The following is a 9,731-nucleotide window of genomic DNA, read 5'->3' on the forward strand; positions in this document are numbered from 1 at the left end:
TTAACTTGATGATAAAGATTCATCAAGTCTTCCTTGCTCTATTTATGAAGGTCAGGTATCTGTATTTTAACACCTTTCTCAACTTGGCTTGCTACTTTCAATAGACCATACATTAACCAGCAGAACTTTCTATTCTTATACCCTTTCAGAAATGCCCCATGTTGCTTTTCTGATTCTTTCTAATGAAGTGTAAAGATTTTCCATTCACAGCATTACTTTTTCAAATCCCATAAATGTCTAACTTCCTGGCTTAATCCTGTCTCCTAACACTTCTGCCTTGTGTCATCTGCCAACTCTATTTCCTGTTTTTCATTGTACTGTGGCCTTCTGTTTGCTCTGCAAACCTTCTGTTTCTTTCTCATCTGTTTGCTCATGCAATTTTAATCCATTGTCAAAGGCCACCATATTCCTGCAATAACAATCAAATTTGTATAATATCACTCTTGTAACATTCAAAAGCAATGGTCAAAGAAGGTGACAGGTGGGACAGTGTCAGTATCTGCGAAAAGCCTCCTTAACCAAGCCCAGGAGCAGCATTACAAGGTAGTCTTCTGACTTGTGTTCTCCTCTCTGGTGTCCAAGTATGAATGAAACTGACGGCAAGGGAGTGAAATTACAGAATCGGAAATCAGGTTTGTTATCACTGACATTTGTCATGAAACTTGTTGTTTAGTGGCAATTGTGTCATAAAACATACTATGATTTACAATATTAATAAATGGTGCAAAAGACAAATAACAAAGTAATTTAATGGGTACATGGACCATTCAGAAATCTGATGGTGGAATGGAATAAACTGTTCCTAAAACACTGAGTGTGAGTCTTCAGGCTCCTATACCTCCACTGTGATAGACTATGAGCCCTGACATCATCATGACTTTGATGCTATGCTCCACAGCTATCAATGCCTCTGGTCAATCTGTTACACGACTCAAAGTAAAGAACTGATCCAGGAATTTCCTGTCTGTTTAGTGCAATGCAAGCCCAGCCAGACCCATTCCCACACCATCAGTCTCCTGTCAATAATCAGCTAAGTGATGGAGGCTGTTGTCAAACATCAATAAGCTGCGTGTTGATGTACACTAGGGGTTCTACCATACCATGAACATTCACTTCCAGCTTCACTAAAATCACGGCCCATAAATGACTCTCAGGCTGTCATTGACCAGTTTTGCATGAAGGAGGCATGGAAAGGAAAATAGATGTGGTTGTTTTGGGGGGGGGGGGTTAATCATCCCAGTCCCAGGACATCAGGGCAGGATTTCTTCAGTGTAGTGTCATTGGTCCAACAATCTTCAGTCGCTTGAATGAGCCTTCCTCCATCAGGTCAGAAATATGAATGTTGATTGATTACACGATGTTCAGTTCCACTCACAATTTATAGAAAGTGAGGCAATTCCCCCTCTGTTTGAGGAATGCACGTGTGGAGAAGCGGCAAGCAAACTAATCTCATTCATCGTCCTAAGAAGGACTGTCTTAACAAAGTTCAGTTAGCTCCTCTAGACATTAGCATCAGAAAGCCTCAGCACATGCATCCATTTCTGGAACTTGGTGGATCATTTGACAACTGAGAAGGCCAGCAACAATGAAGACATCTGAAAATCATGGTACAACCTGTGACTGTGGCAAGTGGCAACCATGCAATATCACTTGGTGCACATCGCCATGACAAACTGGGGAGGTGCGTTATATTCATCAATGGAAAAAGTATGCCTTTGATGGATAGGAAGAAGGACACCCACGGAATTTCCATTGGCCAGAAGCTTAATGGAAATGTAGACATAAATACATGGGCTACAACACAGAGACCAGAAGCTGTGTTGAGTGGCCCACCTGCTAACATACCAGGCACTTTCCACCATCCCTATAAGGCATGTTAGGAATGTGAAGATATACTTTCTACTTGCCTGCATGAGTTCATCTCCAAAATTACCAGGGAAGCTCAACAACGTAGCCCACTTGAGCTTTCTTTGCCTCTACCACTGAACTGCGGTGTAGACCAGCTACAAAATTCAAAGCAGAAACTTGCACAGCCTCATGAATAGCACTTCCCATATTTAGATCCTGCATCACGTACAAGGACAAGTGCAGTACTTCCACAAAAGCATTACTAATTGCAAGCTCCTCTCCAAATCTGACTGGGCTAAATCAAAACCCTTGAATTCCCCGAGCAAACTATCTTTGATCCAAGGGACTGAAAATGATTTAAGTCTGATTCAATTGGTTTGTTTATCTGCTATTATACCCCTTTTATTTTCAGTGAATTTGTTTCATAACATTCAGCCTAGGTCTCAAGGTCTGAGAGTGCTAATACTCCTGCTAAAGGAAACTTAAAATAACACAAGAGGGCCCATGTCAATAGCCTTAAATGAATTACAGTAACAAAGAAACTCAACTGCACTGCCAGGCAGTGTTATATTGCACACATCAAGGATATGAAGTTACATATACAGTGAGCAAAGATTTACTTAAAGGAGTGCTGCTTGATACCGAGAACATGAGAAATATTTAGCCAAGGCTGAAATGCTATATCACTTTGCAGCAGAATAGACATCATGCATTGCATGTCATGCTGGATGAGTTCTTATGAAACAACATTTCAATCACTGACCTTGGGCATGCTACACAGGATTTGCTGATAATAGGGGATCAAGTTATTCTTTGACTGTACTATGTAGAGAACTTTACTGCAGCACAGGATGTCTGGATCAAGTGGCACTTCCCAGGTGAAATTATCTCTTCGGGCATGACTACTGTCCTTCTATTTATTGGTGGTACCACTGAACTTCATTATACCTGGTGCAGAGATACTAAATAGAGCCCATGTTACATTTTCTTCTTGCAAACACACACAGTATTGTTATTTCTTAAAAAATACATACATATTAGTTTTTAATTTAGAGATACAGTACAGTAAAAGGCCTCAATGAGCCATGCAGCTTATTTTTCTAAGTTCCATCTGAGAGACTGTATTGTATCTGCCTCTACCACCATCACTGGCAGTGCATTCCACGCACCCACAACACTGTGTGAAAAACTTACCCCTGACATCTCCTCTGTACCTACTTCCAAGCACCTTAAAACTATGCCCTCTCGTGCTAGCCATTTCAACCCTGGGAAAAGCCTCAAACTGTCCACACGATCAATGCCTCTCATGATCTTATACACCTCTATCAGGTCACCTCTCATCCACTGTCGCTCCAAGGAGAAAAGGCCAAGTGATTCTCATACGCTTTCCAATCCAGTGCAGTTTATGTGCTGGATACAATGGTTTGTGGGGTAGTAGGTAAACACGGTGGGGGGGAGGGGGGATAAGAGGGTAGGATTGGAGAGAGAACAAAAGGGAAGGACTGTGCAAAAGTGGCAGAAAGGTGAGATAACAAGACAAACTTGAATGGAAACAAGGAGAGAGGGTGTTAATTGAGCAAGTAAAGAGACTAACTATCTGACTAGATGAGATGTTAAAGGAAGTATTTACTGAAATCTCAAAATGGAAATACAGTGAAAAAAGCTCAAGGTGTAACTGTATTAAGTCCAGAAGGCATCAATATGTAGGGAAGGTGCGTTTTCTCCAGACTGATGTTCCTATAAGCAGGAAGTTTTCTGTAGTCAGAAATACGCAGTGGATTTCAATCCAATGTCTGTCAAATCTTGATGTGAGAAGTAACTGAGAACTAATTTACAACAAAACGCTTTTCATTTAGACTCACACATTAACAGAGATCCTTACTTCTGCTGGCAGCTCTGTAGAGAATCACCAGCAACACCTTACTCACGGTAAATAGTCCAGATCTCAGAAGAATGCAGCAGGCAGAGATCACTGCTCTATGGGAGAACAGCACGTAGAGTTGCTGCCTCAAGGTGCTTATACTCAGTGGGCCGAAGGCTTACATCCTTATCGTATCTCTCTATGACTTTGTAACAATGAGCTTTTTGCAGAGTGTAAGGTCGATCTTTAAAAGTGGTCTTCCTCAATGGTGCATCGATGTTAAGGCTTTGTCTCTTGAGATATGGGAGGTGGTCCACTTTTTCCGGAGTCCAGTGATGAGCTCTTATTGTCGAAGGGATGTATGGGTAGATTGGTAGGGGGCATCAGTTTTTTTTTAGATGAAGTATTGTGCCCAGTTCCTTACACACTCAACTGGTTGCATTGGTGGGTCATATCATTCACATGCCCAACATCAGACTCCGAAAACAAGGATCTTTTCTGAGCTCTGTTGTGGGCAGATGTAACAAAGTTGACTGAGGTAACAAGGGGGCATAGCTTTAAGTTGTTGGGAGAAAAGTATGGGGGGGTAGGGGTAATGTCAGAGATAGGTTTTTTTACACAGTGTGTGAAGCACACCGCCAAGGGTAGTGGTAGTGGCAAATACATTGGGGACATATAGGAGATTCTTAGATAGGCACACGGATGAAAGAAAAATGGAGTGCTACGTGGGAGAGAAGGTTAGATTGATCTTGGAATAGGTTAAAGAGTCGACACAGCATTGTGGGCTGAAGGGCCTGTATGGTGCTGTAGTACTGTTCTGTGTTCTATATTCTAACAACTTAAGGATATTCTGAATGCCTCTTTGGGTAAAAAAAAAGTGTAGCAACCCCACCAACTCCTGGCCCACAGGATGGAGAATGAACATACAGGATCATTTTGATCATCTTAGGTCTGTTCATTCAGAACACAGAGTAAATGGCAGAAAGAGTGTAGCACCTCCCAAACCAGCTACCCACCTCTCAAGCACTTTCAGCCCTACTGATGTCCAGCTCTGGTATCAGAAAGTGGAAGTAAGTCATCCTTGATCTTGAGAGATTGTCAAAAAAGAAGATATTAAAAAAATTGGCTTAAATTAAAGAGCTAAGTTTGAGATGTCTACAGATCCTTCAAAAATGAGCTGTGTATAACTGGTATAAATAGGTATAAACTAAAGGACAATACTAATGGGCTACTCAACCCAGCAGAAAAGAGACAAATAGAATTCAATCCATGAGAAGTACAATTTGGTAGGAAGCATGAAGAGCGACAGTATAAGTTAAATGGTAAAACTTTAAATGGAATATGGGAAGATGCCCTGGATGTGAACATATAAAAATACCTTTGAAATTAGCATGATTGCATGATGTGAAAGGTTCTCAATGCTGGGGTACTAAACTGAGAACACTATGCTTATCCTCAATAAAATGTTAGTTCTGTTCTTTTGAAAAAAGAAGTCTAGTTCTAGACACCACACTCTAAGAATGCAAGGCCTTGGTAAGCTAAAGAGAACCTTCACCAGTATGGTGGGATACTTTATGGTACAGACTAGTAGAAAATACTATGGGCTTGTGAGGTAGGTAGACCACCACACAGCTAATTTTTGTAGACAGAGCACAGAATTTAGAATGGAATAACACACAAAAAATGCTGAAGAAACTCAGCAAGTCAGGTGGAATCTATAGAAGGAGATAAACCGATGACATTTTGGGCTGAGACCCTTTTGTCCATCCATCCCCTCCCACTGATCTCCCATTTGACACTTACCTCTGTAAGCTTGACAAATCCTACATCTCCTCCCTCCGTACAATTCAGGGTCTTAACAATCCAGCCGGGAGAGTCTGTTGAAGTCATCGATTGTATCCAGTGTTCACAGTATGGCCTCCTTTACATCAGAGATGCCCAATGCAGATTGAGGGACTGTTTTGTCAAGCACTTCACTCCATCTGTTGCAAAACACAGCATCTCTTGGTGACAATTCACTTCAATGCAACTTCCCATTCCCATTCTGACATGACTGTCCATGGCCTCGTCTACTGCCCTGCTGGAGCCACACTGAGCAACATCCCAAATTCTGTCTGCGTAGCCTTTAACCTGATGGCATGAACACTGATTTCTCTTAACTTCTGGTAAAGTCTCCCCTCTCCCTTCTTTCTTTTCCCATTCCCCATTCTGGTCACCCTCTCGCTCCTCTTCACCTGCTCTTCAGTTCCCACTGGTTTCCCTCCTTCCCTTTCTTCCATGGTCCACTGACCTCTCCTGCCAGATTCCTTCTGAGAGGTTAGGAGGTGAAAGGTGGAAGAGGTATCGGGCTGAAGAAGAAGGAATTCGTTAGGAGAGGACAATGGACTACAGAAGAAGGGAAAGGAAGAGGGGAACCTAAGGGAGGTAAGAAGAAAAGGGCTGAGAAGGTAACTAGAATGGCTCCATGTACCTATTCAAAAGTCTCTTAAAAGACCCTATCGTATCCGCCTCCACCACCATTGCTAGCAGCCCATTCCACGCACTCACCACTCTCTGAGTAAAAAAACTTACCCCTGACAACCATTTCAGCCTGGAAAAAGCCTCTGACTATCCACACGATCAATACCTCTCATCATCTTATACACCTCTCATCCTCCATCACTCCAAGGAGAAAAGGCCGAGTTCACTCAACCTATTCTCAAAAGGCATGCTCCCCAATCCAGGCAACATTCTTGTAAATCTCCTCTGCACCCTTTCTGTGGCTTACACATCCTTCCTGTAGTGAGGCGACCAGAACTGAGCACAGTACTCCAAGTGGGGTCTGAACAGGGTCCTATATAGCTGCAATATTACCTCTCAGCTCCGAAATTCAATTCCACGATTGATGAAGGCCAATATACCGTACAGCTTCTTAAACACAGAGTCAACCTGCGCAGCTGCTTTGAGAGTCCTATGGACTCAGACCCCAAGATCCCTCTGATCCTCCACACTGCCAAGAATCTTACCACTAATGCTATATTCTGCCATCATATTTGACCTACCAAAATGAACCACCTCACACTTACAACACACACAAAATGCTGGTGGAACACAGCAGGCCAGGCAGCATCTATAGGGAGAAGCACTGTCGATGTTTCAGGCCGAGACCCTTCGTCAGGACTAACTGAAAGAAAAGATAGTAAGAGATTTGAAAGTAGTGGGGGGAGGGGAAATGTGAAATGATAGGTAAAGACCAGAGGGGGTGGGATGAAGCTAAGAGCTGGAAAGGTGATTGGCGAAAGTGATACAGAGCTGGAGAAGGGAAAGGATCATGGGACGGGAGGCCTCAGGAGAAAGAAAGGGGGGGAGCACCAGAGGGAGATGGAGAACAGGCAAACAACTAAATATGTCAGGGATGGGGTAAGAAGGGGAGGAGGGGCATTAACAGAATTTAGAGAAATCAATGATTATGCCATCAGGTTGGAGGCTTCACATTTACCTGGGTTGAACTCCATCTGCCACTTCTCAGCCCAGTTTTGCATCCTATCGATGTCCCACTGTAACCTCTGACAGACCTCCACACTACCCACAACACCTCCAACCTTTGTGTCATCAGCAAACTTACTAACCCATCCCTCCACTTCCTCATCCAGGTCATTTATAAAAATCACCAAGAGTAAGGAACTGCCTGCTTGTACTCCTCCTTCCCCTCCTCCTTATTCTGGCTTCTGCCCCCTTCCTTTACAATCCTGAAGAAGGGTTTCGACCTGAAATGCTGCCTGTTTATTCCTTTCCATTGATGCTACATGACTTGCTGAGTTCCTCCAGTAATTTTTGTACGTTGCTCAAGATTTCCAGCATCTATAGGATCGCGTGTTTATTCCAAGAGACTGTCCAAGAAGTATGATTGGAACTTATGCTCAGAAACTGTAAGATTTAATTGTTGTTGACATTACAGTTTTGAAATTCGAGGTCATTGTAAAAATACCAAGAGTTGTTGGGTACAGAGTTCACAGAGGCCTGGAATCCTGGAGAAGGTTGATTTGTATAGAAGCGCCCCCTGCTGGAGAAAAGACAGCATTGTGGTTAAAATAAAGAAAGAAGCACAGCTCCAAAATACAGAAGTTGTCATTCCTCCTTTGGATTCAGTTCATGGAAAAATATGAACACTATCACATATTTGGCAATGGGTTATGTTACAATTGAGTACTTTGCAGACATTGGCGTACAGCCTGCTCCTGGGAGAGCTGCTGATTTCATAGAAGTAACTCCATCTGCAGGAATGAGAATAAATCTGTGGTTAAAAAAATAATAAGTTATTTAAGACCAGAAAATTTGTTTACTGTCCAATTTTGAATTTAAGATTGAAGGAGAAACTGAAAGCAATTTCTTGCTGCCATAAATTCTGCAGTGGAATGTCCTGCATTTAGGAAAACTGTAGGCATCAGCACAACAAAGAGTAAATTTGATGTTTTTATTTCCTGAATTTAATGTAGCATGACAGCTTCAAAGATTGCATAAATATTTCATTGCTTTCATTTATTATCCATAAACAGAAGAATCACCCCTCTTTACTGCGTGCAACAGTGCTTTTGCTAAACCAACCTCATGAAGTCGGTCAGCATGCAAATTAATGTGCCCATGACTAAAGGACAGGGCGCTGGCATCAGCAGTCTGGCATCATACTATTATGCAGGGACTGAAAACATTAAATTATGAAGACTTAGACTGAGATGGCATTTTCCTGAGGACAGAAGATTAAAGTTGAGGAACCAGAGTTGAAGGACGGAGTTTAGAATAATTAAAGAAGCTAACAGTGAGGATGAAAAGAAACTTAGTTTCAGTGGAGGAGCTCAGATAATAGAGGTTTAATATTGCCATTAGATTTCGACTGCTCTGGAATGCTGTCATGACATATACGGGCAACACGATAGCATAGCCGCTGGCGTAATGCTATCACAGCAGTAGTGACCTGGGTTTATTTCCCGCTGCTGTCTGTAGGAGTTTGTAGGTTCTCCCGGTGACCGTCTGGGTTTCCTCCCACATTCCAAAAACGTATGGGTTAGTAGGTTAATTCACAGGGCTGTAATTTGGCGACGTGGGTTCATTGGGCTGGAAGGGTTCAGTCTTCCCTCAAAAGTCTGTTAAGGTTGGAAGTCAATTGAGAATTGTAGGGGAAAGGATTGGGGAAAGACTTGGAGAGTGGGACTACACCGACCCTGAATGCACTCAGTGGGATTAATGACCTCATCCAAAATGGAGTTTGATAGATTATTTCAAAGACAAAGCTCCTAAGGGTTGTGGAAAGAATGTACCTGTTACCTAAATTAATATTAGCTCAAGTAACTAATTCCTGTTGCTTTGTTGGCTGTTGAGAGGAAATTGCTAATTTTGTTTTGTCAGCAATATGACTGCACTCTTGGCTATATATTTGCTTCATAATCCACAGAACTCAACTAATGGCTTAAAATCATGAGCTAAACTCCACCATGGCAGCTGAGTAAAATTTCATTATTTGAGTTACTGTGGACTGAAAAGCAAGTCATAGTGACCATGAAACTGTTGAGCAGCAGATACAAAGTGCTTGAGGAACTCAGCAAGTCGGGCAGCATCTATGGAGGGGAATAAACAGTCAAAGTTTTGTCCCGATGAAGGGTTTTGACCCAACATCCCTTCTATAGATGCTGACCGACTTCCTGAGTTCCTCCAGAACTTTTTGTGTGTGTGTATTGCTCAAGATTTCCAGCATTTGCAGAATCTCTTGTGTTCATGAAACTATTGGAATGACACAAAAATCCAATGTAGTTCACTAATGTTTTGGAGGTACTGTAGAGAACAGTACCATCCTTGCACAGTCTGATCTATATATGACATTATATCAAGAGCAATACAGTTGATTGCTCTCTGGAATTTTAACTCTGTTGCTAAGCCATTATACATTGCTTTTTCTCATCCTGTCAGCTATCCCCATTTCCATCCATTTCGTTACTTGCTTGTAAATGATTAAATATCTTCTTTTGGTTGCAAAGGGAAAAAACTGAAA

The sequence above is a fragment of the Hypanus sabinus genome, chromosome 8 (genome assembly GCF_030144855.1).
Source record: "Hypanus sabinus isolate sHypSab1 chromosome 8, sHypSab1.hap1, whole genome shotgun sequence".
Classification (NCBI taxonomy): domain Eukaryota; kingdom Metazoa; phylum Chordata; class Chondrichthyes; order Myliobatiformes; family Dasyatidae; genus Hypanus; species Hypanus sabinus.